Source organism: Sapajus apella, unplaced genomic scaffold, assembly GCF_009761245.1.
Source record: "Sapajus apella isolate SASKATOON/1434 unplaced genomic scaffold, GSC_monkey_1.0 scaffold40, whole genome shotgun sequence".
In the NCBI taxonomy this organism is placed as follows: domain Eukaryota; kingdom Metazoa; phylum Chordata; class Mammalia; order Primates; family Cebidae; genus Sapajus; species Sapajus apella.
In genome coordinates, this window is record NW_022436980.1 from 2,641,109 (window position 1) to 2,668,990 (window position 27,882).

The 27,882-nt window shown below is 40.5% G+C and overlaps 1 long non-coding RNA gene across 1 annotated transcript; it reads right to left on the reverse strand.

Annotated features, from left to right (window-relative positions):
• Nucleotides 1–3,077: 3,077 nt before the first annotated feature.
• On the reverse strand, nt 3,078–26,265 carry LOC116565437. Its single transcript, XR_004275441.1, has 3 exons — nt 26,255–26,265; nt 13,708–13,712; nt 3,078–3,262 (listed from the first exon to the last, which is right to left on the reverse strand). It is a non-coding gene; the product is annotated as an uncharacterized LOC116565437 (long non-coding RNA).
• Nucleotides 26,266–27,882: the final 1,617 nt, after the last annotated feature.

The window sequence follows — 27,882 nt, forward strand, 5'->3', positions numbered from 1 at the left end:
TTGCAGGTTGGTTTTGTGATTCAGTTCCGTGAATCTTATAACCTCGTCAGAGATGTAAATTCGGAACTGAGTTAAGTAGGCAGAGAAGCAGGATGTGAGGCATCCACTTTTACTAGCGTCCTCAGTAGCAGACAAGCATGGTTCTAGAGCTGGCAGATATGGTGGCTTCCTGAGGGCCTCCTGTGTGAGTCAGGAGCAGCAGTGGCTTTGGGATTATTCCACGAATCAAAGCCCATGGTCTTTATTTCAGCAGCTTCTCCTCAAAAAATAATTCTCGGAGCCATTTAATGTGATATGTATTTGTTTTTTAGGACCGTCACAACAAAAATCACCACAAATCGTATCACTTAAAACAGCAAAAATTCTCTAACAGTACTAGAGGCTTAGGACCATGCTCCCTATGAAGGCTCCAGCAAGACTGTTCCCTTTTCCCGCCCTGGCTTTTGGTGCTTGCTAACAATTCCTGGTGTTCCTTGACTTATAGGTGCATCACTCCAAGCTTTGCCTCTGTTGTCACATAATCTTCTTTCCCATCTGTGTTTCTGTGTCTTCACTTTTTCCCTCTAAAAGGACCCTAGCCACTGAACTCAAGGCCCCTTCTAATACAGTATGATCTTTTATAAATAACTAATTACATATTCAAAGACATTATTTCTAAATCAAGTCACATTCTGGGGTTCTGGGTGGACATGAATTTTGGACGGACACTATTTAAACCAGCACACAGTATCATAATTTCATGTTACTCAAACTATCTGGAGTGAATTTTCTTCTTTGACACCAAACCTTGCTGGTTTGGGTAAAATCTGAGGCTGCTGGTCAACGCTGACATTGTAGAATTCGTCTCAATGTGAAATGTTTGTCTTGTGTATTGTGATTGCCAGCTTCAGGCTTTGGCACCGGCAACCATGCAGAAAACTTCATTGAAGGAGGGTTTCACTTATTTAGTCATTTATGATCATTCACATTTGTATGGGAGAAGCAGCAAACTTATTCTCTGGAAGATTAGAGAGCCATTTCCTTAGGCTCACTTGTCACTTTGTCCTTTCAGCCCTCCTAGTGCACTATTGAGACTGCCTACTTTTTTCTAAAATAAAAAAAAATACATATATATTTCCATAGGTTATTGAGGAAGAGATGGTGTTTGATAACATGAGTAAGTTCTTTAGCGGTGATTTGTAAGATTTTGGTGCACCCATCACTTGAACAATATACATTGCATTTAGTTTGTAGTCTTTTATCCCTCACCTCCTTCCACCCTTTCCCCCTGAGCCTCTAAAGCCCATTTTGTGATTCTTATGCTTTTGTATCCTCATAGCTTAGCTTCCACTTATGAGTGAGAACATGCAATGTTTGACTTTCCACTCCTGAGTTCCTTCACTTACAATAATAGTCTCCAATGTCATCCAGGTTGCTGTGAATGCCATTAATTCATTCCTTTTTATGGCTGAGCAGTATGCCATTGTGTGTGTGTGTGTGTGTGTGTGTGTGTGTATTTCCATGTATACATGTATGTATGCATGTACATATACACACACACACATATATATATACATATATATAAAGAAACTGATTTATCCACTCATTGATTGACGGGCATTTGGGTTGGTTCCACATTTTCTCAATTGTGAATTGTGCTGCTATAAATATGCATATGCAAATATCTTTTTTGTTTAATACCTTCTTTTCCTCTGGGTATCTACCCAGAGATAGTTCCACTTTTAGTTCTTTAAGGAATCTTCACAATGTTTCTAATAGTGGTTGTACAAATTTACAGTCCCACCAGCAGTGTAGAAGTATTCCCCATTCACTGCATCCACAAAAGCATCTATGATTTCTAGATTTTTTTCATTATGATCATTCTTGCAGGAGTAATGTGGTATTGCATTGCGGTTTTGATTTACATTTCCCTAATCATTAGTGATGGTGAGTGTTTTTTCATATGTTTGTTGGCCCCTCATTTGTATATCTTCTTTTGAGAATTTTCTATTCATTTCCTTAGCCCACTTTTTGATGGGATTGTTTGCTTTCTCTTGCTAATTTGTTTGAGTTCTTAGTCCTCTGTCAGATGTGTAGATTGTGAAGATTTTCCCCCACTCTGTGGATTGTCTCTTTATTCTGCTGACTGTTCCTTTTGCCATGCAAAGCTCTTTAGTTTAATTAAGTCTCAGCTATTTGTCTTTGTTTTTATTGCATTTGCTTTTTGGTTCTTGGTCATAAAATCCTTGCCTAAGCCAATGTCTAGAAGGGTTTTGCTGATGTTACCTTACAGAATTTTTGTAGTTTCAGGTCTTAAATTTAAGTCCTTAATCCATTTTGACTCGATTTTTGTATAGGGTGAGAAATGAGGATCCAGTTTCATCCTCCTACATGTGGATTGCCAATTATTCCAGCACCATTTGTTGAATAGTGTCCTTTCCTCACTTTATGTTTTTGTTTACTTTGTCAGAGATCAGTTGGCTGTTAGTATTTGGGTTTATTTCTGGGTTCTCTTTTCTTGGTCTATGTTCCATTGGTCTATGTGCTGATTTTTATACAAATACCATGCTGTTTTGGTGTCTATGGCCTTATAATATAGTTTGAAATCAGGTAGTATGATGCCTACAGATTTGTTATTTTTGCTTAGCCTTGCTTTGGCTATCTGGGCTTCTTTTTGGCTCCATATGAATTTTAGGAATGTTTCTTCTAGTTCTGTGAAGAATGATGGTGATATTTTGATGGGGATTGCAGTGAATTTCTATACAGGTATTGATCGACTTATGACCTATGCAACTTACGACCATTCGACTTTACGACCACAATCGCTAGCCACGACTGCTCCACGTCTGGCAGCGCAAACGCTGCCCAGCTGGGCGTACGACAGTGTGGACCAGCTTCCGGCAGCACTACCATCTCCACGTGCACCATTTCAACCATTACCCCAGACTCGGTACAGCAATTTGTGTTTTGTGTCTTGGATATTTTTCATCAAACCCCTCCCAAGATATCTACCAGGAGGAAGTTGTCTTTGTCTACGCCTCAGCCTCCGGAGAAGGAAAGAAAAGCCATCGATCTCGACACGAAAATGAAGGTAATTAAGCAGTACGAAGGAGGAAAGAAAGTGAATGTGATTGCACATGATACGAAGTTATCACACTCGACTGTGTCAACGATTTTGAAAGGTAAAGAAAGAATTCATGAAGCTGTGAAAGGTTCTGCACCCATGTGATCAATAGTTATAAGAAAGCAACGAAGCGGGCCCATACACAAAATGGAGAAATTGCTATATATTTGGATCGGAGCTCAAATTCAAAAACGGAGTTGTACCGGTAACGCACTGTTTTACTTAAACCTGACGAATGTAAAAATAAGAAACAAAATGGTGTAAAGATGATACAAATGGCCTAAAATGAGCAAAGAAAATTATGATATATAACAATGAAAGAAAATTATGATAAAATATGACTTAAAGATTTTTTTTTTTTTTGAGACGGAGTTTCACTCATGTTACCCAGGTTGGAGTGCAATGGCGCGATCTCGGCTCACCGCAACCTCCGCCTCCTGGGTTCAGGCAATTCTCCTGCCTCAGCCTCCTGAGTAGCTGGGATTACAGGCACGCACCACCATGCCTAGCTAATTTTTTGTATTTTTAGTAGAGACAGGGTTTCACCATGTTGATCAGGAAGGTCTCGATCTTTTGACCTCGTGATCCACCTGCCTCGGCCTCCCAAAGTGCTGGGATTACAGGCTTGAGCCACCGCACCCGGCCACTTAAAGATTTTTATAACATCATTTCACAGTACTGTACATATAGCCTACTCAACTTACGACGAAATCGTGTTACGACCGATCTGTCGGAACCCATCGTGGTCGTAAGTCGAGCACTAGCTGTATTGCTTTTGGCAGTATGATCATTTTCACAATACAGCTAGTGCTCGACTTATGACCACGATGGGTTCCGACAGACCGGTCGTAACACGATTTGGTAGTAAGTTGAGTAGGCTATATGCACGCAGAGATGGTAGTGCTGCCGGAAGCTGGTCCACACTGTCGTACGCCCAGCTGGGCAACGTTTGCACTGCCAGACGTGGAGCAGTCATGACTAGCGATTGTGGTTGTAAAGTCGAATGGTTGTAAGTTGCATAGGTCGTAAGTCGATCAATACCTGTATTGATTCCACCTATCTATGAGCATGGGATGTGTTTCCATTTGTTTGTGTTGTTTCTTTCAGTAGTGTTTTGTAGTTTTCTTTGCAGAGGTCTTTCACCTCCTTGGTTAGGTATATTCCTTGAGTTTTTGTTTGTTTGTTTGTTTTTAAATTATAGCAATTGTAAAAGGGGTTGAGTTCTTGAGTTCTTGATTTGATTCTCAACTTGGTCATTTTTAGTGTATAGGAGATCTACTGATTTTCCTACTTTTTTTGAGATGGAGTTTTGTTCTGTCACCCAGGCTGGGGTGCAGTGGCATGATCTCAACTCACTGCAACCTCCACCTCCTGGGTTCAAGCAATTCTCCTGCCTCAGTCTCCTGAGTAGCTGGGCATGTGCCATATGCCACCACACCCAGCTAATTTTTGTATTTTTAGTACAGATGGGGTTTCACCAGGCTGGTCTTGAACAACTGACATTAGGTGATCCACCCACCTTGGACACCCAGAGTGCTGGGATTAGAGGCATGAGCCACTGCACCCAGCTAGTGTACATTAATTTTGTGTTAGGAAACTTTGCTGAATTCTTTTATCATATGTAGGAGCTTTTGGGGTGATTTATTAGGTTTTTCTAGCTATATAATCATGTCATTAGCAAACTGACAGTTTGACTTCCTCTTTAATGATTTGAATGACCTTTGTTTCTTTCTCTTGTCTGATTGCTATGGCTAGGACTTCCAATACTATGTTGAATAGAAGTGGTGAGAGTGGCCATCATTGTTGTGTTCTGGTTCTCAGAGGGAGTGCTTTCAACTTTTCCCCATTCAGTATTATGTTGGCTGTGGATTTGTCATAGATGGCTTTTATTACATTGATGTATGTTCTTTGTATGCCAATTTTGCTGAGAGTTTTAATTATAAAGGGATGCTGGATATTGTTGAATGCTTTTTCTGCATCTATTGAAATGATCATGTGATTTTAAAAAAATTCTGTTTATGTGGTTTATCACATTTATTGACTTATATATGTTAAACCATTCCTACATTCCTGGTATGAAACCCACTTGATCATATTGGATCATTTTTTAGATATGCTGTTGGATTCGGTTAGCTAGTATTTTATGAAGGATTTTTGTATCTATGTTTATCAGGCACATTGGTCTATAGTTTTCTTTTCTGGTTATGTCTTTTTCTGGTTTTCATATTGGGGTGATACTGGCTTCATAGAATGATTTAGGGAGGATTCCTTCTTTCTCTGTCTTGTGGAATAGTGTCAATAGGATTGGTACCAATTCTTTGAATGTTTGGTAGAATTTAACTCTGAATCTGTCTGGTCCTGAACTTTTTTTGTTGTTGGTAATTATTATTATTTGAATCTTGCTGCTTGTTATTGGTCTGTTCAGGGTATCTAATTATTCCTGACTTAAGCTAGGAGGGTTGTAGTTTTCAGGAATTTATCCATCTTTTCTAGGTTTTCTAGTTTATGTAAAGTGGCCATAGTAGTTTTGAATGATCTTTTGTATTTCTGTGTTATCAGTTGTAATGTCTGCTGTTTCATTTCTAATTGAGCTTATTTGGATTTTCTCTCTTCTTTTCTTGGTTAATCGTGCTAATGGTCTATCAATTTTATTTATCTTTTCAAAGAACCAGCCTTTTGTTTCATTTATCATTTTTGTTTTTGTTTCAATTTCATTTAGTTCTGCTCTGATCTTGGTTATTTCTTTTCTTCTGCTGGGTTTGGGTATGTCTTCTTGTTTCTCCAGTTCCTTGAGGTGTGACCTGAGATTGTGCTCTTTCGGACTTTTCAATATAGTGGTTTAGGGCTATGAACTTTCCTCTTAGCTCCACCTTTGTGGTATCCCAGAGGTTTTGATATATTGTGTCACTATTGTTGTTCAGTTGAAAGAGTCTTTAAATTTCCATCTTGATTTCATTGTTGACCCAATGATCATTCAGGAGCAGGTTATTTAATTTTCATATATTTGTATGGTTTTGAAGGTTCCTTTTGGAGTTCATTTCCAGTTTTGTTTCACTGTGCTCTGAGAGAATGCTTGATATAATTTCACTTTTCTTAAAGCGTATTGATGCATTTTTTTGTGGGCTAGCATATGGTCCATCTTGGAGAAAGTTCCATGCTCTGATGAATAGAATGGATATTCTGCAGTTTTGGGGTAGAATGTTCTGTAAATATCTGTTAAGTCCATTTGTTGCGTGGTATAGATTAAATCCATTGTTTCTTTGTTGACTTTCTGTCTTAATGACTTATCTAGTGCCGTTGGTGGAGTATTGAAGTCCTTCACTATTATATTGTTGCTATCTATGTCATTTCTTAGGTCTAGTAGTAATTGTTTTATAAATTTGGTAGCTCTAGTGTTAGATGCATACATATTTAAGCATGTGATGTTTTCCTGTTGGACAAGGCCTTTTATCATTATAGTGTCCCTCTTTGTCTTTTTTAACTGCTGTTGCTTTAAAATTTGTTTTGTCTGATATAAGAATGGCTACTCCTGCTTGCTTTTGGTGTCTATTTCCATGAAATGTCTTTTTCCACTCCCTTATCTTAAGTTTATGTGGATCCTTATGTGTTAGGTGAGTCTCTTGAAGGCAGCAGGTAGTACGTTGGTAAATTCTTATCCATTCTGCAATTCTGTATCTTTTATGTACAGCACTTAGGCCATTTACAATGGTATTATTGGGATGTGCAGTACTATTCCATTCATTGCACTATTTGTTGCCAGTATACTTTGGCTTTTTGTGTTGTTACTGTTTTTTTTTATTTGTATTTTTGTCCTGTGAGATTTGTGCTTTAAAGAGGTTATGTTTTGATGTGTTTCCAGGATTTGTTTCATGATTTAGAGCTCCTTTTAGCAGTTCTTGTAGTGCTGGCTTAGTAGCAAATTCTCTCAGTATTTGTTTGTCTGAAAAAGACTATATCAGTCCTTCATTTATGAAGCTTAATTTTGCGGGATACAGAATTCTTGGCTGATAATTGTTTTGTTTAAGGAAGTTGAAGATAGGACTCCAATCCCTTCTACCTTGTAAGGCTTCTGCTGAGAAATCTGCTGTTAATCTGATAGGTTTATAGGTTATAGGTTACCTGATGCTTTTGCCTCACAGCCCTTAAGATTCCTTTCTTCATCTTAACTTTAGATAACCTGATGACAATGTGCCTAGGTGATGATATTTTTATGATGAAATTTTAGGTGTTCTTTGAGCTTCTTGTATTTGGATGTCTAGTTCTCTAGCAAAACTGGGGAACTTTTCCTTGATTATTTCCCCAAAGCTTTTTCAAACTTTAGATTTCTTTTCTTCCTTAGAAACACTGATTATTCTTAGGTTTGGTAATTTAACATAATCCTAGACTTCTGGGAGGCTTTGTACATGTTTGCTTATTCTTTTTACTTTGTTTTGTTGAATTGGGTTAATTAGAAAACCTTGTCTTCAAGCTCTGAAATTTTTTATTCTGCTTATTCAGTTCTATTGCTGAGACTTTTCAGAGGATTTTGTTTTTCTATAATTGTGTCCATTGTTTCCTGAAGTTTTGATTGTTTTTTATTTATGCTATCTCTTTCACTGAAGATTTTTCCCCTCATTTGCTGTATCATTTTTTTTTTTAATTCCCTTATCTTGGGCTTTGCTTTTCTCTCATGCCTCCTTGATTAGCTTAATAACTGATCTTCTGAATTCTTTTTCATGTAAATCAAGGATTTCTTCTCGGTTCGGATCCATTGCTGGTGAGCTAGTATGAAATTTTTGGGGGTGTTAAAGAACCTTGTTTTGTCATATTATCAGAGTTGGTTTTCTTTTTTTTTTTTCTTATTTGGATAGGCTTTGTCAGAGGGATAGTCTAGGGCTCAAGGCTGTTGTTCAGATTTTTTTGTCCCATGGGGTGTTCCCTTGATACAGAACTCTCCCCATTTTCTTTTTCCTTTTTTTCCCCCATTTATTTTATTGCATTTTAGGTTTTGGGGTACATGTGAAGAACATGCAAAATTTTTGCATAGGTACACACGTGGCATTGTGATTTGCTGCCTTCCTCCCCATCACCTACATCTGGCATTTCTCCCCTTGCTATCTCTCCCCAGCTCCCCACCCCCCACCGTCCCTCCCCTATTTCCCCCCAACTGACCCCAGTGTGTAGTGCTCCCCTCCCTGTGTCCATGTGTTCTCATTGTTCAACACCCGCCTATGAGTGAAAACATGTGGTGTTTGATCTTCTGCTCTTCTGTTGGTTTGCTGAGAATGATGGTTTCCACGTTCATCCATGTCCCTACAAATGACACGACTCATCGTTTTTGATGGCTGCATAATATTCCATAGTGTGTATGTGCCACATTTTCCCTACCCAGCCTATTGTCGATGGGCATTTGGGTTGCTTCCAGGTCTTTGCTATTATAAACAGTGCTGCAATGAACATTCTTGTGCACGCGTCCTTATAGTAGAACGATTTGTAATCCTTTGGATATATACCCAGTAATGGGATTACTGGGTCAAATGGAATTTCTATTTCTAGGTCCTTGAGGAATCGCCACACTGTCTTCCACAATGGTTGAACTAATTTACACTCCCACCAACAGTGTAAAAGTGTTCCTATTTCTCCGCATCCTCTCCAGCATCTGTTGTCTCCAGATTTTTTAATGATCGCCATTCTAACTGGTGTGAGATGGTATCTCAATGATGTTTTGATTTGCATTTCTCTGATGACCAGTGATGATGAGCATTTTTTCATATGTTTGTTGGCCTCATGTATGTCTTCTTTTGTAAAGTGTCTGTTCATATCCTTTGCCCACTTTTGAATGGGCTTGTTAGTTTTTTTCTTGTAAATCTGTTTTAGTTCTTTGTAAATTCTGGATATCAGCCCTTTGTCAGATGGGTAAACTGCAAAAATTTTTTCTCATTCTGTTGGTTGCCGATTCACTCTAACGACTGTTTCTTTTGCTGTGCAGAAGCTGTGGAGTTTGATTAGGTCCCATTTGTCTATTTTGGCTTTTGTTGTCAATGCTTTTGTGTTTTGGTTATGAAGTCCTTGCCTACACCTATGTCCTGAATGGTTTTGCCTAGATTTTCTTCTAGGGTTTTTATGGTGTTAGGTCTTATGTTTAAGTCTTTAATCCATCTGAAGTTAATTTTAGTGTAAGCTGTCAGGAAGAGGTCCAGTTTCTGCTTTCTGCACATGGCTAGCCAGCTTTCCCAACACCATTTATTGAACAGGGAATCTTTTCCCCATTGCTTGTTTTTGTCGGGTTTGTCAAAGATCAGATGGTTGTAGATATGTTGTGTTGCCTACAAGATCTCTGTTCTGTTCCATTGGTCTATATCTCTGTTTTGGGACCAGTACCATTCTGTTTTGATTACTGTAGCCCTGTAATATAGTTTGAAGTCCGGTAGTGTGATGCCTCCCGCTTTGTTCTTTTTGCTTAGAATTGACTTGGCTATGCGGGCTCTGTTTTGGTTCCATATGAAGTTTAAGGTGGTTTTTTCCAGTTCTGCGAAGAAGGTCATTGGTAGCTTGATGGGGATAGCATTGAATCTGTAAATTACTTTGGGCAGTATGGCCATTTTCACGATATTGATTCTTCCTAACCATGAACATGGAATGTTTCTCCATCTGTTTGTGTCCTCTCTTATTTCGTTGAGCAGTGGCTTGCAGTTCTCCTTGAAGAAGTCCTTTACGTTCCTTGTTATTTGTATTCCTAGGTATTTTATTCTCTTTGTGGCAATTGTGAATGGAAGTTTGTTCTTGATTTGGCTCTCTTTAAGTCCGTTATTGGTGTATAGGAATGCATGTGATTTTTGCACATTGATTTCATATCCTGAGACTTTGCTGAACTTGCTGATCAGTTTCAGGAGATTTGGGGCTGAGACAATGGGGTCTTCTAGATATACAATCATGTCGTCTGCAAATAGAGACAATTTGACTTCCTCCTTTCCTATTTGAATGCCCTTTATTTCTTTTTCTTGCCTGATTGTTCTGGCTAGAACATCTAATACTATATTGAATAGCAGTGGTGAGAGAGGGCATCCTTGTCTGGTGCCACATTTCAAGGGGAATGCTTCCAGTTTTTGCCCATTCAGTATGATATTGGCTGTTGGTTTGTCATAAATAGCTTTTATTATTTTGAGATACGTTCCATCAATACCTAGCTTATTGAGGGTTTTTAGCATAAAGGGTTGTTGAATTTTGTCAAAGGCCTTCTCTGCATCAATTGAGATAATCGTGTGGTTTTTGTCTTTGGTTCTGTTTATGTGGTGAATTACGTTTATAAACTTGCGTATGTTGAACCAGCCTTGCATCCCCGGGATGAAGCCTACTTGATCATGGTGGATAAGCTTTTTGATGTGCTGTTGCAATCGGCTTGTCAGTATTTTATTGAAGATTTTTGCATCTATGTTCATCATGGATATTGGCCTGAAGTTTTCTTTTCTTGTTGAGTCTCTGCCGGGTTTTGGAATCAAGATGATGTTGGTCTCATAAAATGATTTGGGAAGAATTCCCTCTTTTTGTATTGTTTGGAATAGTTGCAGAAGGAATGGTACCAGCTCCTCTTTGTATGTCTGGTAGAATTCGGCTGTGAACCCGTCTGGACCTGGGCTTTTTTTGGGTGGTAAGCTCTTAATTGCTGCCTCAACTTCAGACCTTGTTATGGGTCTGTTCAGGGTTTTGGCTTCTTCCTGGTTTAGGCTTGGGAGGAGGCAAGTGTCCAGGAATTTATCCATTTCTTCCAGGTTTATTAGTTTGTGTGCATAGAGTTGTTTGTAATAATCTCTGATGATGGTTTGAATTTCTGTGGAATCTGTGGTGATATCCCCTTTATCGTTTTTTATTGCATCAATTTGATTATTCTCTCTTTTCTTTTTTATTAATCTGGCTAGTGGTCTGTCTATTTTGTTGATCTTTTCAAAAAACCAGTTCCTGGATTTATTGATTTTTTGAAGGGTTTTTTGTGTCTCTATCTCCTTCAGTTCTGCTCTGATCTTAGCTATTTCCTGTCTTCTGCTAGACTTTGAGTTTTTTTGATCTTGCTCCTCTAGCTCTTTCAGTTTTGATGATAGGGTGTCAATTTTTGATCTCTCCTTGCTTCTCATGTGGGCACTTATTGCTATATATTTTCCTCTAGAAACTGCTTTAAATGTGTCCCAGAGATTCTGGTAAGTTGTGTCTTTATTCTCGTTGGTTTCGAAGAACATCTTTATTTCTGTCTTCATTTCATTGTTTATCCAGTCAACATTCAAGAGCAAGTTTTCAGTTTCCATGAAGCTATGCAGTTCTGGGTTAGTTTTTGAATTCTGAGTTCTAACTTGATTGCACTGTGGTCTGAGAGACTGTTTGTTACGATGTCCGTTCTTTTGCATTTGCCAAAGAGTGATTTACTCCCAATTATGTGGTCAATTTTAGAGTAGGTGTGATGTGGTGCTGAGAAGAATGTATATTCTGTGGATTTGGAATGGAGAGTTCTGTAAATGTCTATTAGGTTTGGTTGGTCCAGGTCTGAGTTCAAGTCTTGAATATCCTTGTTAATTTTCTGTCTGGTTGATCTGTCTAATGTTGACAATGGGGTGTTAAAGTCTCCCATTATTATTGTATGGGAGTCTAAGTCTCTTTGTAAGTCATTAAGAACTTGCCTTATGTATCTGGGTGCGTATGTATCTGTATTGGGTGCGTATATATTTAGGATCGTTAGCTCTTCTTGTTGCATTGATCCTTTTACCATTATGTAATGTCCCTCTTTGTCTCTTATGATCTTTGTTGCTTTAAAGTCTAATTTATCAGAGATGAGAATTGCAACTCCTGCTTTTTTTTGCTCTCCATTTGCTTGGTAAATCTTCCTCCATCCCTTTATTTTGAGCCTTTGCGTATCCTTGCATGTGAGATGGGTTTCCTGGATACAGCACACCGATGGGTTTTTTTTTTTTTTATCCAATTTGTCAGCCTGTGTCTTTTGATTGGGGCATTTAGTCCATTTACATTTAGGGTTAATATTGTTATGTGCAAATTTGATACTGCCATTTTGGTGCTAGCTGGGTGTTTTGCCCTTTAGTTGAGCTGGTACTTGTTGTTCCTTTATATGTGTAGAGCCTCTTTCAGGAGCTCTTATAGAGCTGGCCTGGTGGTGACGAAATCTCTGAGTACTTGCATGTTCCCAAAGGATTTTATTTTTCCTTCACTTATGAAGCTTAGTTTGGCTGGATAGGAGATTCTGGGTTGAAAATTCTTTTCTTTAAGGATGTTGAATATTGGCCCCCACTCTCTTCTGGCTTGTAGGGTTTCTGCTGAGAGATCTGCTGTGAGTCTGATGGGCTTCCCTTTGTGGGTAACCCGACCTTTCTCTCTGGCTGCCCTTAGTATTTTCTCCTTCATTTCAACCCTGGTGAATCTGACAATTATCTGCCTTGGGGTTGCTCTTCTTGATGAATACCTTTGTGGTGTTCTCTGTATTTCCTGGACTTGAATGTTTGCCTGCCTTGCTAGGTTGGGGAAGTTTTCCTGGATAATATCCTGAAGAGTATTTTCCAGCTTGGATTCGTTCTCTTCGTCGCATTCAGGTACACCTATCAAACGTAGATTAGGTCTTTTCACATAGTCCCGCATTTCTTGGAGATTTTGTTCATTCCTTTTTACCCTTTTTTCTCCAGTCTTGCCTTCCCGTTTTATTTCATTGAGTTGATCTTCGACCTCTGATATCCTTTCTTCTGCTTGGTCAATTCGGCTGTTGATACTTGTGCATGCTTTGCAAAGTTCTCATGTTGTGTTTTTCAGCTCCATCAATTCACTTATATTCCTTTCTATTTTGTCCATTCTCATTAGCATTTCGTCAAATCTTTTTTCAACGTTCTTAGTTTCTTTGCATTTGGTGAGAACATGTTCTTTAAGTTCACAGAAGTTTCTTACTACCCACCTTCTGAAGTCTGATTCTGTCATTTCATCACACTCGTTCTCCCTCCAACCTTGTTCCTTTGCTGGCGAGGAGTTGTGATCCCTTGTAGGAGGAGAGGTGTTCTGGTTTCGAGTGTTTTCATCCTTTTTGCGCTGGTTTCTTCCCATCTTTAAGGATTTATCCACCTGTTGACTTTGTAGTTGCTGGCTTTCAGATTGGGTCTCAAATCTTTCAGATTTATGTTCTGTTTGTTGATGATGAGGTTATTTCTGTTTCTTGGTTTTCCTTCTGACAGTCTGGCCCCTCTGCTGTAGGTCTGCTGAGGTTCACTCCAGGCCCTGCTTGCCTGGGGTTCACCTGCAGCAGCTGCTGAACAGTAAGGGTTGTTACCAGTTTTCTTCTTCTGCTGTCTTTGTCCCAGAAGGATACCCGCCTAGTGTCAATCTGATCTCTCCTTTATGAGGTGTCTCTTTGGATATATAGGGGTAACGGAGCTGCTTGAGGAGACGGTCTCTTCTTTATAGGAGCTCAAATGGTCATCTGTGAGCTCTGTTGTTCATTCAGAGCTGCTGGGCAGGTACTTTTAGGTCTGCTGCAGCAGAACTCATAAACTGCTTTTTGTTCCCAGGTGCTCTGTCCCAGGGATTTAGGGCTTTATTTATGAGTTTCCGTTATGCTGCTGCCTTCTTTTTTTTTTCCTTCAGACCTGCCCTGCCCAGCAAGGAGGCAGCCTAGTCACTGTCGGCCTGTAGAGGCTTTGCTGAGCTGCTGTGGGCTCTGCCCAGCTGCCGAGTTAACTTCCTTGCAGTCCTGCTTATATGGGTGTAGTTAGAACTGCTTTGGCAATGGTGGCCCGCCTCTGTTGAGGTGGAGTATCTCTGCTGTGGCGGGTTGCCTTGGCAACGGCGGGCTGCCTCAGCATTGGCCGACTACCTCTGTCATGGCAGGCTGCCTCGGTAATGGCGGACGCCCCTCCTCCACAGAGCTGGACCGTCCCGGGTTCAGCTGCGCTTGCTGTGAAACTCTCAATCCAGAGTTTCTGATTGCTGTTCTTTTGTGGGGGTGGGACCAGCCGAGCCTGATCGCCTGGCTCCCTGCCTCAGAGCCTTTTTTAAGTTGGTGTTCCAGTTGCCTGTTGAAGAGGCTCTGGAGTCTGTTTGTTTTCCCCTGCAGCCACTCATTGCGCTGGCTTAAACAGCGGCACTGAGGTTTTTGGCGCTTTCTTTTTTTTTTTTTTTTTGCGCCCTGGAATCTACTGTCCTGGTTCCCTGCTCAGTCCCCTTTTTAAACAGATGAATGGGCGACTTCCCGTGGCTCCAATCGCCAGCCAAAAGGGCACCCTGACTGGTGTATTTTGTACGGAGAACCGCTGCTCCAGGGTGCCGACAAAGCAGCCGCGCGGGGCAAAGCAGCGGCGCCGGCCGGCACAGCCGCGCTGGCCGAAACAGCCGCGCTGGTGACCTGTGGAGCTCCTCTGCCTGGGAATTTCCTAGTCTGTGGGCAATAAAAATGCGGCGTCCACTCACCCTCTGTGCTTTCACTGGGAGCTGCAATCCTGAGCTGTTCCTAAACGGCCATCTTGGATCGAGAGCCCCCTCCCCATTTTCTAGGTATGTGGCTCTCTGAGAGCTGAACTGTAGGACTACTATCTCCAGGATATATACCCAGCAGGTATACCAGACTCTGGGCTAGTATGGGGATTGTCTGCACAGAGTTCTGTGATCTGAATCATCTGTGGGTCTCTCAGCAGTGGATACCAGTACCTGCTCTGGTGGAAGTGGCAGAGGGATGAAACAGCCTCCGTGAAGATCTTTATTTTTGGTTGTTTAATGCACTATATTTGTGCTGGTTGGCCTGCTGGAAGGTGGTGCTTTCAAGAGAATATCGGCTGTGTTAGTATGGGGAGGATCAGGTGGTGGGTGGGGCCCTAGAACCCCCAAAAGTATATGCCCTTTGTCTTCGGCTACCAGGGTGGGTAGGAAAGAACCATCAGATGGTGGCAGGGCTAGGTGAGTTAGAGCTCAGAGTCTTCTTGAGTGAGTCTGCTGCCGCTGTTGTGGAAGATGGGATGTGGTTCCAAGATTAATAGAGTTATGTTCCCGGTAAGATTATGGCTGCCTGTACTGTGGCATGCAGGTTGTTAGGGAAGTGGAAGGAAGCCAGCAGTCACAGGCCTCACCCAGGTCTCACAAAACCCAGAAGGCCACTCTCACTCCCGTTGTGCCTCCCACCAACATCACTGAGTGTGTTTCCAGGCAGTGGGTAATCAGGAACGAGAACTTGCCCTAGGCTACAAGCCTCCCAGGTGCGAAAGCAAGTAGGGCTTTCATGCTTCTCTGCCTGTGGAGTCTGCATACTGGATTAACACCCTTCCCCAACTCCCGGGTCGGGAGACTTCTCTCTCAGTTGGAATTGTTACGAAGTTCAGCTGGAGGTTTCCTTCTCCCTGTGGCCTTTTCCCAGTTCCTGTAGCAGCTCGGGGTGGCCTTGTGAGGCAAGTCACAAATGGCTTCCTGGGAACCTGGAGAGCCTACAGGGCTTTTCCCACTGCTTCCTCTACCCCTCTGTTTCACTTGGCTCTCTAAATTGACTCAGCTCCAGATAAGGTCAAAGTCTTCTCCCGTGATTCAGACCCTCAGGTTTCCCAGTGAGGGTGTGTGTTCAGGGGCAGATGTTCGCTCTTTCACACTTCCACAGTTTGGGCATTCACAGTATTTGCGGTGTCTTCTGGGTCCTGCAGGAGCAATCCACTTCCTTCAGAGGGTCTGTGCGTTCTCTCACCTTTCTTGAATTATTCCTGCAGTAGTTCTGGAGCAAAAGTGCACGACTCCACATGCTTCTAGTCCAAGTGGGAGATGCATTCTAGTCCTCTCCCAAACTGCTCTTTTATGACATGTCTCTTCTAAACATAACAGAGACAGCCTGCTTTGATAGACTAAGTCTTTTCATACCCAAACAATCCTTCACTGTTGATTCTAATCTCAGAAAGAGATGCTTGCCTAAAGAATTAATGCAAAATTAGGTCCATAGGGAGCATCTTATTACAAAATTAATGAAGTGATTAGGACTAGGAGATGACTACTAAGGAAGGATTGAGGAGGGAGCTTGAAATTTCTTTATAAGGCATGAGAATTGAAGGCTTTAGTTACTATTATTAATGATTAGACTATGCCAGGCAATATATATGTATATGTATACATATACATTCTGAATATTATATATTTTATATATGCTGAAATCTATTCTATTATCTATCTATCTATTGCTCTATTTTTCCATATTGCTTTTCTATTGCTGTCATTGCAAATTCCCACAAATTTGGTGGCTTAAAGCACACCCTCTTATTCTACCACATTTCTATAGATCAGAAGTCTAAGTACAGAGTAACTCAACTGGATCTGCTGCTCAGAGACTCACAAGACAGAAATCAAGGTTTTAGTTGGGCTCTGGGGAAGACTCCACTTCCAAGGTAATTCAAGTTCCTGGTAGACTTCACTTCCCTGTGGTTGTAGGACTGAGGTCACCATTTTCTTGGCATATGTCTTTCTTCATCTTCAAGCCAACAATAACACATCAAATCCTCCTTGTGTCTCAGAACCTCTGACTTCTCTTTCTGCTATGAACTGGAGAAAGATCTCTGCTTTTCAGGGTATATGTGCTTAGATTAGGTCAATTCACATAATCCAAGATAATCTTCCTATCTTAAAGTCAATTCATTGTAGCCTTTACTATAACTACAAAGTCCCTTTCTGCCATGTAACATAATATATGAATGGAAGTAACACTTGCAGATGAAGGTCATGAGGGCCAAAATTCTGCCTACAAAAATACATTGTGTAGAAAACCCAAAATCTAAGAAAAACTGAAGCTATGTTTTTCCTAGGGTTACACAGCTGGATAAAGGCAAAACTGTGATTTCATTCATTCTTTACACAAATGCTTATTAAGTGCCTGTGGTGTACCAGGAACTGTTCCAGATTCAAAGGATCTACAAGTACATTGAATAGACAAAAATCACTGCCCTCATAGAACTTACATTCTAGTGAAATTTGTTTGTCACCTGCCTCTTATGCTGTCCTGACTCTATGCTTTGTGTCTCTTCTCATGGAATTTATAGAATTTTCCAGTTCCTTATAGCCCCAAGCTCAGGACTACCCCTCTTCCTGAACCATTGGTGCCTAGGATTGAGACAGAACACTAACCAGACCACCTTTCTGTGAGCAGGACTATTCCTGGGCACTGTAGCAGGCTTCCAGTTATAGCTATAACCTATCCCAGTGCAGATCTAATCCAAAGTATTGACTTCCATACATCTCATCCTACCTCATATCCCAGACCTCCCGTAGGAGGTGATAACCTGCATAGCTCCTTTTGTTGGAGACTGGATATGTCCCTTGGATCTTGTCCTCCCTCCCACAAGCACCATATAAGAGTGCTGTTGTGAATGCCCATCCTCTCCCAGAAACCCCCAGCAGTGATGGATATTCCTGACCCCTACTTTGCCTGATGGACCAGACCATACTTATCTCTCCTTCTTGCCTGGTTTGCAAGCTATAAGTTCTGCCTCTAAGCACTGATGTGGGACATGTAGCCAGATGTCCAGGTACAGCCTTTGATAGAATAGCTCTCGTTTCTTTCAGCTCAGGCCTCAGGGACTAGTAAGTGCCACCCAAGTAAGCCCATTCTCATCATGACAGGTGCTTTTAGGGGAACAGTTTATATAGAAGCATGGGTCTGGGAACACATGAAGGATACTGTATGAGTCTGTTTGAATTGCTATAAAGGAATACCTGAGACTGGGTAATTTATTCTTAGAGATGTTTATTTTGGCTCCTGGTTCTGCAGGCTGTACAGGATGCCTGGTACCAGCATCTGCTCCCAATTAGGGCCACAGGAAGCTTTTAATCATGGTGAAAGGAAAGGGGAGCCAGCATGTCACATGGCAGGAGAGGGAGCAAGAGAGAAGGGGGAAGTGCCACATTCTTTGAAACAATCAACTCTGCCATGAACTACCAGAGTGGGAACTCACTCATTACCATGGGTATGGCACCAAGCCATTCATGAGGGATCCACCTCCGTGACCCAGACACCTCCCACCAGGCCCCACCTCCAACATGGGGGATTATATTTTAGCATGAGATTTCTAGGGACAAACATCCAAGCTATATCAGATGCTAAGTAAGCAAGTTTGTTTAGCTGACACAAAACATGGTAAAACATGAAAAGAGAAGAAAATGAAAATGTGAAAGTTTAGGATAGAATCCACTTCTAATTTTCCATTATTTAGACATGGCCAATTTTGATAAGTTGCTTAATGATTTATTTAATTCTCTGAAATAAAACCTGAGGAACCAGAAAGGTTTTTGTAAAATTGGAGATAATGAATCCTGTTAATTTTACCTTGACAAAATCTCTCATATTTCTCCCTTGCTGGTCCTCCTCCACTGCTGTATCAGCATAGTTGAACCCCATTGTACAGGATAAAATGCTAAATATTACCCAACTGTATCTTGATCTGATCTCATTTCTTCTCCCTCAGATTTTTTTCCCTATTTGGTCAACAGTATTTGTCAGTTGAGGGAAGAATGGCATCACAGAAGACAAACAAGAATTGAGTAGCCAAATCTGCAGAGAACGTGAGTCAAATTATTGGCTTTTGATGGTCAAAAGCTAAGCTTCGTGCATAAGTAAGAATATGTGTTCACTGTAGTTTTTCCTGCTCTGCCACTTCTGCCCCTGCCTGTGGAAAGCCTCCACAGACGGAGGAAGGCAACATGTTTCAAGGGGGCTAGGAAGGAGGAGGCATTGTGGAATACTCAATGTTTCTCAATGGAAATACTACGTTGCTTGTGGAGATCTGAGGTGGAAGTGACCTGCGTCTCATGTTGCAGGTAGATCCTAAGAAGATGAAAGTTGTGCAGAGCTCCTGAGTTTCCCAGTCATGGGAGCAATCCAGTGATGAGGCTGTGTGAGGTGTCTCAGCTGATGAATCTGGTACAGTCTTGCCAAATTTCCTGGTTGTGTAGATGGTCAAGAGAATAGTCAGATACTTCCCAAATATCTCAGAGTACTGCAAGAGCTGAATATGGGTCCTGTGATGATTGAAACAGTTAGTGTGTAATAGTCCTGTGCGAGGATCGTGAGTGGAGGGCACCTGCCAGGAATGTGAGTACCTCATATGCTAGTGGCCACATAGATCATAAGGAATGATAACCAATTATCTTCTCCTTCCCTCTCTTGGAGTTAAGTACCTCTAGAAACACAGACACCCTGTCTGTGAAGGGTGAAAGAAGGCCCTGTGTGTTAATCTGGGTTCTCCAGAGAAGCAGAACCCAGATTAACAGATATTCTACATTAAAGGATGTACATAAAATCTATGGTTCTTTGATATGTAGATAAATAAATATATATATATATAATATAAAAATATATAAAATCAAATGGGATTGTTGGGTTAATCAAATGGTATTTCTGGTTCTAGATCTTCAAAAAATGGTCACACTGTCTTCCACAGTGGTTTAACTAATTTATATTGACACCAACAATGTAAAAGCTTTCCTATTTTTCCACAGCCTTGCCAGCATCTGTTGTTTCTTGATTTTTTAATAATTGCCATTCTAATTGGCATGAACTAACACAGGAACAGAAAACCAAACACCACGTGTTCTTGTAAGTGGGAGCTGAACAATGAGAACACATGGATACAGGGAGGGGAACACCACACACTGGAGACTGTGGCAGTATGAGTGAGGGAGGGCATCAGGATAAATAATTAATGTATGCAGGGCTTAATACCCAGGTGACAAGTTGATAGGTGTAGCAAGCAATGATGGCCCACTTTACCTATGTAAAAAATCTGCATGTCCTTCACATGCACCCCAGAATTTAAAATTAAATTAAGAAAAGTGTAAATACAGTAATTTTCATATATATATATAGTGTGTGTGTGTGCGTGTGCGTGTGCGTGTGTGTGTTTTCATATAAAACTCTATTTATCTCCTTCAAAGCTCCCAATGCATTTGAGATAGGCAGGACAAGTATTTGCACGCCAATCATAAAACTGAGGAAGTATGCTCAGAAAGGCTGAGGAACTGGCCAAGATTACATAGGTGCATATAGATGTGTGTGTGTGTATAATAAATTATAGTAACAGTATATATAGTATAGTAATAGCACATATATATATAATAGAGAGAGAAAGACAGAGAGAGAGAGAGAGAGAGAGAGAGAGAGAGAGAGAGAGAGAGAGATTTACTGTCGCAAATTGGTTCACATGATTGCCAAGTCAGAGAAGTCCAAGATCTGCAGCTGGCAAGCTGGAAACCTAGAAGAGCTGCTAGGAGAGCTCCAATCTCAGTCCAAAGGCTTGAGAACTAGAAGACTCAGCAGTGTTAATTCCAGTCTGAGCCTGAGTCTGAAGGCAGGAGCAGACCCATGCCCCTGCTTGAAGATAGACATAGAGAAAGAATTCTTTCTTACTCAGTCTTTTATTCTATTCAGGCTTTCAACAGATTGGATAAGGACTGCCCACATTAGGGAGGGCAATCTGCTTTGCTTAGTCTACTGATTTTAATGTTAATCTCATCCAGACACAACCTCACAGGCACACCCAGAATAATGTTTAATCAAATATCTGGACATGCCATGACCTGGCCACAAACTGACAGAAAATAGATTACTGTCCCACGTGGAACGGTTGCTCAGAATAGAAATTGAGTTAAAGTATTAGAAATTTGAACTACATTTCTTGCAGATCTGAGTCAATAACCCGAATTCACTTACCTGCTCTTCAGATTACTCTTCTAAGGCCCATTTGAAAGCTGTGTTTTTCCTGAAGACTTCCTAAATTTTCATAAAAGGAAATATTCTCCTCTTCCTCTTGCATGATACTTCTACTCTCTACAGGTATTGTGGCTTCTTGTAGCCATCTCTGTGTCCCACAAAGCACCCAGCACATAATCTTGCACAAAATAGGCGCTCAGTAAATGCTTTTGAATAAACAAATAATCTGATGATATCTTATTGTAATGTATTTTAAAGACATTAAGAAAGAAGTTAGAGGGTGGGGGAAGGAAGCATAGGAAGATGGGTATCAATTGGGAAGAACACTGGGGCCCCAGGTCTTAGTCTGAGTGCTGCCACTAAGCACCTATGTGGTCTTGGCCAGTTGCTCCGCCTTTCTGAGCATGCTTCCTCAGTTTTATGAGGCATATGAATACCTGTCCTGCCTATCTCAAAGACTCTGGGAGCTTTGAAGGAGATAGAATAAAGTTTGATGTGAAGGACACAAAAATTATAAAAAGGCTCTAAATGTGTGGTTGATTGGTGTGGTTTCATGGGCATATTTTTGGTGTCCATAGATGATCAATTCCTTGAGATCAGGAATCTTGGGCCTTGAATATTCCTCTCAGTTCCAAAAACAAGACTGTGGCCAGGATCTGGATGCCTATCTGCCCACCTGAATATGCACTACTCTGAGGGTTTTTTTACTTTGAAAGGGACTAATGATCCACAAACCTCAATAACTGTGTCCTGTCAGTAGACAAGAAAGAAAACTGCTCAAGATAATGGCTTCCAGCTCCATTCATGTCGCTGAAAAAGATATAATCTTGTTCCTTTTTATGGCTGCATAGCATACCATGGTGTGTATGTAACATGTTTTCTTTATCTAGTCTGTCATTGATGGGCATTCAGGTTGATTCCATGTCCTTGCCATTGTGAATAGTGCTTCAACGAACACATGCCTGCATGTATCTTTATAACAGAATGATTTATATTCCTTTGGGCATATACCCAGTAATGGGATTGTTGGGTCAATCAAATAGTATTTCTTGTTCTAGATCTTTGAGGGATCACCCCACTGTCTTCCACAATGGTTGAACTAATTTACATTGACATCAACAGTGTAAAAGTGTTCCTATTTCTCCACAGCCTCACCAGCACCTGTTGTTTCTTGACTTTTTAGTAATCACCATTCTTACTGGCATGAACTAACAAAGGAACAGAAAACCAAACACTGAATGTTCTTACTTATAAGTGGGATATGAAAAATAAGAACACATGGATACAGGGAAGGGAACAACACATGCTGGAGCCTCTTTTCAGGGCAGGGGGAGGGAGACCATCAGGTTAAATAGCTAATGCATGTGGGGCTTAATACCTAGGTTGATAGGTGCAGCAAATCACGATGGCCCACATTTACCTATGTAACAAACCTGCACATGTATCCCGTAGCTTAAAATAAAATTTAACAAAAAAAGAAAGAAAGAAAACTGCAAAACTAGTTTAGTGAAAGGAAGTAAAAGTGGAAATGCCTCCATAGGTCCTCTGGAAAGGGAACCTTCACAATGTGTAAGATCCTGTCCTGAGTGCTGGTGGGAGAAAAAGATGCATTAAGAAACCAGACCTTGACATTTCTGCAGCAGTTTAGCACCTGCAGCATGCCAGGCAGTGTGCTTTTCCTATGTTAATATAAGTAGCTCTCACAACATCCCTGTGTAGTAAGGGTTGTTATCCCTGGTTTGCAAGTGAGGATACTTGGAAAATGACAGAGTGGAAATAACTTACCTAGCAAATGCCTTGTAAAAGTGGGATTCAAACTGTTGTCTCAGTTCAAAGCACTTGCTTTTTCCATTATATTATATGGAGTATGAATCAGGTTTATAATTCAGAATTTTGCACAAGCCTCCATTTTTTTTCTTAAAATGAAGAATAATAAAAAGAAAAAAGAGAAGGCATTCTGAGAAATGAATTCTGTTAAATGGCACTCTTAGAAATTACTGTGCTATGGAGTACTAGTTCATTGTCAGACAGTGGTTTTTAATTTTCCATGAAGACAGCTTTCATTTATAATCAATTTGTTGTAATATGCTTTTCTCGCTCTTTAGTGAACATTACCAAATATTTGCAACAATCCCCCAGATATTTTGCACTAACCAAGAACCTGGTTGTTCTTATCATGCTAAATGATTAAATTAAAATTACTCCCCAAAGGGTTAGGACTCTGAAAACATACCATTTTGTTGGTTTGGGGCACAGAAATTAATCTACATGGAAAAGAAGAGGTCAAGTTAATATAATTGTCCTGACCCCTACTCTCCATGGACTTGGGCATGGGGGTTTGGGCAGCATGCAGCCTGCTTAAAAAACGCTTATTGCCTTTGGGAAAAAAAAAGAAAAAAAAAAAAAAAAAAAAAAGAATTAGGACCTGGGAAAAGAAAGTAATACAAAGGAAGGAAGAAAAAAATGAGTCTTAGGAAAAGAAGAAAAGGTAATTATAACTTTAAATGATCAAACATTTTGAGAGCTACAGGACGTTTAAGAAAAATATGCTTCCTGAAATATAAAGTTTATATATAGTCACATGAATATGTCATTCAATGTATAAGTATTTTATGAGTTTCTTGTTGGTGTCCAGTAATGTTTTTATTCTGTAAACATGCATTACTTGTTTTCTTTTTCCTGGTGATCACTCAAGATTAACTGATATTTAATTGAGCCAGCCAGTCAATTCACAAACATTTAAGGATCACACATACTATACTAGCCACTGTTTTGAGTGCTGAGGAGAGAAAAAGCTGCATTAAGAATCCCATCCTGGTCTTCATGGAGCTACCAGTTTTACAAAAGATATAACAATTATGCAGGTAGGTACATTATATGCAATCCATAAAATGTATGGGTGTCTCAAAGGAGAGGTTATTATCTGTTGAATCTGGTAAAACTTCCTGCAGGAGGTGATATTAACTCAGTTTACTTATGTGAACACTAGCAGCAGGCTACCCTCTGGGTAAAGATGATTTAGATCTAGAAAGTAAAGAGAATGTGTAAGAAACCAAGATTTGGTTCCTGGAGTAAAAGAGAATGGAATACAGTAGTCAGAGATAAACAGGGAAAAGCTGGCTGTGGTCTGATTGCAGAGTGTTTTTAATGCCAGGGATAGCAGTCAGAGTTTGATCAGAGAGGCAGAACCATTACAATTGTTATAGAATAATAATGTATTACAGGTATTAGACCTTTATATAATTATGGGAGGATCTGGAGAATTTTGACTTTTTATTGTTGTATAACAAACAATATCAAAAGTTAGCAGCTTAAAAAGACAACCATTTTACCTGGTTATGATTCTATGAGTTGGCTAGGGCTCAGCTGGGTGGCTCTTTTGTGGGTCATACTGGAATCTCTTATATGGTGGTAGTCAGATTGTAGTTAGATGGCAATGTCCAAATGGCTTCACTCATTTATCTTTTGTTTAACAGGGGTGTCTGAAAGGTTGTGACTCCCTCCTTCCCCTCAACCCCTTTATCTCTCTACTTCAGTCTTTAGTTTAGATGCTTTACATAGTGGCTGTATGTCAAGAGCAAGCATTTCAACAGAATAAGCCTCAATGTTCAAATTCACATCAAGGCTTGTTGTGTCCCATTCATTGGCCAGGCCTAGAGTCAATGTAGAAGATCACATAAGGACATGAATACTGAGAGATGTGGTTCCCTGGGGGCCATCAAAATAATCATCTCCTACACCATCCTAAAGGATTAGGAAATTTTTCAGAAGGCAATAGAGAGCTATTAAAATTTTTGTAGAGGAAAGCAATGTAATTATATTGGTCTTTAGGAAGATTAATTTGCTAGTATTGTTATAGGATGGTGTGAAGAAACACATGAAGCAAGAAGATCAATTAAAGACAATTACAAATAGTCAAGGTGAGGAAAAATGAGGAGTGGGACTGTAGTATATGTCATTCAACTGCTTAAATGCTTTCAGATCCATACCTCTCTCTTCTACTAATTACCAGCAAGCTCATTATTGCCGCCTGTGTTTCTTAGGCTGCACATTGGCTGTCAGCTGACTTCCTGCTGGTGTGGCCAATGAGAGACTCTGAGGGAAGAATGGAGGGAGGAGAAAGAAGCCAGGATAATTATCTTTTACTTCCTGTACCTCAGGTGATCCTTCTGGCAGCAGTGATAAATTCTCCATGGCTCCAGCTTTGGTAACGCTATCTTCCATTTTTTTTTTCTCTAGGGTAGGGCAGGTAGAATTTGCTGTCATACTAATTTCTGGGTTGCCTCTCTATCACTTGTTTGGTTTCTTAGTTCTTCTATCATCAGTGCAGCTAATCTGCTATATTTACGTTCCTCTATTTTAAGCAATCGGTTTCTATTATTCAAACCTGGCTGATAAAATTCCTGGCTGAAATCTGGAATGGTAAAGAGGAAGCTAGAAAGAAACACGTGGACTTGGTAAATAATTGGAAAGTTGTGTGTTTTTAATAGGAGATATCAAAGGTAATTTGGAGTTTTTGAATCTGGGTAACTGATAGAATGGTAGTATTGATACAGGAGGGGAGCAGGGAAGTGCTGGGCAGAGAAAGGTGGATTCATGGCTAGGGCTCCACCCTCAGGCCTGTGCCCACAGACCTACATGAGGACAGGCACTACTGCCTTTGTGCCCAAATGTTGTATATCCCAAGACCACCCTGGCTTGTCCCATCCTGTGCCTATAAAAACCTTGAGACCCTAGGGGACACAGACACAAGTGGGTGGATGTTGAGAGGAACACACTAGAAGAAAAAGACACAGGCAGCTGGATGTCAAGAGGAATGCACTGGTGTAAGGGCACACTGACAGGCACCAGCAGAGCCTCAGGCCATCGACTGGGTGGAGCAACATGGAGTTTTACCAGGGTGGTCAGAGGAGATCCCAGCCTCTGAGCACCCTGACTCCAGTGGAAAACCACCTTTCCACTCCATCTCCCTTCTAGCTCCCCCATCTGCTGAGAGCTACTTTCATTCAATAAAACCTTGCACTCATTCTCCAAGCCCACATGTGATCCAATTCTTCCAGTTCACCAAGACAAAAAACCAGGGGATACAAAAATCCCTCTGTCCTTGTGATAAGGCAGGGGGTCTAATTGAGCTGACTAATGCAAGCCACCTACAGACAGCAAAACTAAAAGAGCACCCTGTAACACACACACACTGAGGCTTCAGGAGCTATAAACATTTACCCCTAGACACTGCCATGGGGTTGGAGCCCCACAGCCTGCCTGTCTGTGTGCTCCCCCTAGAGGTTTGAGCAGTGGGGCACCAAAGAAGTGAGCCAGATTCCCATCATACTCCCTGAGACAGGGACAAAGGAACTTTTCCCATTTCAGTATGAGTAAAGAAATAGAACAACGAAGAGGTTAAGCAACCTTTGAGAAAAAAGCAAGGAGTTCAGTTTTGGACATCTCAGATATTTTGCATGATGAATTACTCAGATGATGATGACTGCTAGGCAGTTGGGAGAGAGGTCAGGGGCATGAGTTTAGATTTTGGTACCATATGAATAGAAGTGGTTGCTGAGGTTATGAAAGCTTATGAGATGGCCAGGAGAATAAGTAGGAAAAACAGAATAACTTCTCTTTCTAGTTTCCCATTTACTAAAGACAAATAATGGTAAGACTTATTTGCTTAATTATACTTGGCCTGATTATATGTATAAAGAGCAGCAAGAATAATAATTTTTTTCAGATAAGCTCTTTTTAAATTGGCTTTAATGGAACTCTGTTCCATAGAAGGAATCTTAGATAAAACTTTTTTAGAGCTGAGCCCTCCCATGGGTTTATACCATTAAATACCTATGAATTGAGTAAATTTTTCTCCTCTTGGGGTCCCAAGATAACTTGGGGCTCCTGGACCTATAAGAAGCTGGCATTCTTTGCTTACCACAGGTTAGGAACCCTGTACAGGGACTGTGGAGACAAGATGTGAGGTATTTCCCCAAGGCCTTTTATTGGCTTTACAAGTCAAGTTTGATTCCTTAAAGGAAAGCATGCCATTCCAGTCAAAACCTTGGTAAAATAACCAATTTCTCCAATTATGTCCTGTTGCAAAACAAAACAGATTCTTATTGCACTTCTGTGAATAACTATATTGCCATAAATTAAGAATATTCACAAATAGTTGCCAAATTCTGGAGATATCAGGTAGAGAGAAACATATATGCTCCAAATTTAGTTCACCGTATACTTTATTCAATTGTTAAAATTTGTAAATAGCTAAAAATAAAACTTTTCTTGACTCTGAAAAACTAAAAAAAGGATTGGTAATATTTCAAGCAAAAAGTTAAAAAGATTACTTTAGTCTTCTGTTGGTTCAGCCAATTCAGTTAACTGCTGTTCTGTTTGATATTCATGAACATTCCAGCTCTCTACTAGAGTTCTGAAAATTTTTCCTCCATTCTAATGTCACAGACTCCAAAGTTATCAAAAAGCCTGCCTTTAAGTGCACCTGGTAAAGTCCTACAGTTGATTATAAAACCACCTTCTAAAGTGGACCAAAATGAGACAATTGTTTATAAATGACAAAATGTCTCAGGACAACCACAGCTAAAAACAAAATTGGCTGATAAATTTGGTTACCTCTGTGACGAAGTGCTCTGGAAGGCCAGAGAAAGATCCACTCATTACAGTGACACTGAAAAGTTCAGGCAGACTCTTGTCTGAAGGGATCTTTTTCAGCAGTTTCAGCAGCTCTCAAGTTTCCCCCTTTAGGAAAGAAAAGGCTCCCCATGTCCCACAATTCTGTACTTGCCTAATCCTGTTACCTACAGCCCTCAGCAAAGAGTATAAAACAGATTAAGGCAAAGAGAATAACATCCCGTAGTGCCAAACCCATTCTTAGATGAAAGGGACTTTACGGAGATGGGCCTTTAGTTCCCTAAATCTTAGAACGGACTCTACCCCTCCTAAATTGGGCCTCTAAACCAAGATTGGTCAAGTGTCCTTTGCTTTTTACTAAGAGGGGACTCTAACCTACACTGTCTTAGAGACTCTAACTCCCCTAAGTTGAGCCTCCAGCCCAATGCCATCCTTTACCTGGGTATATGCACCCCACTTACCC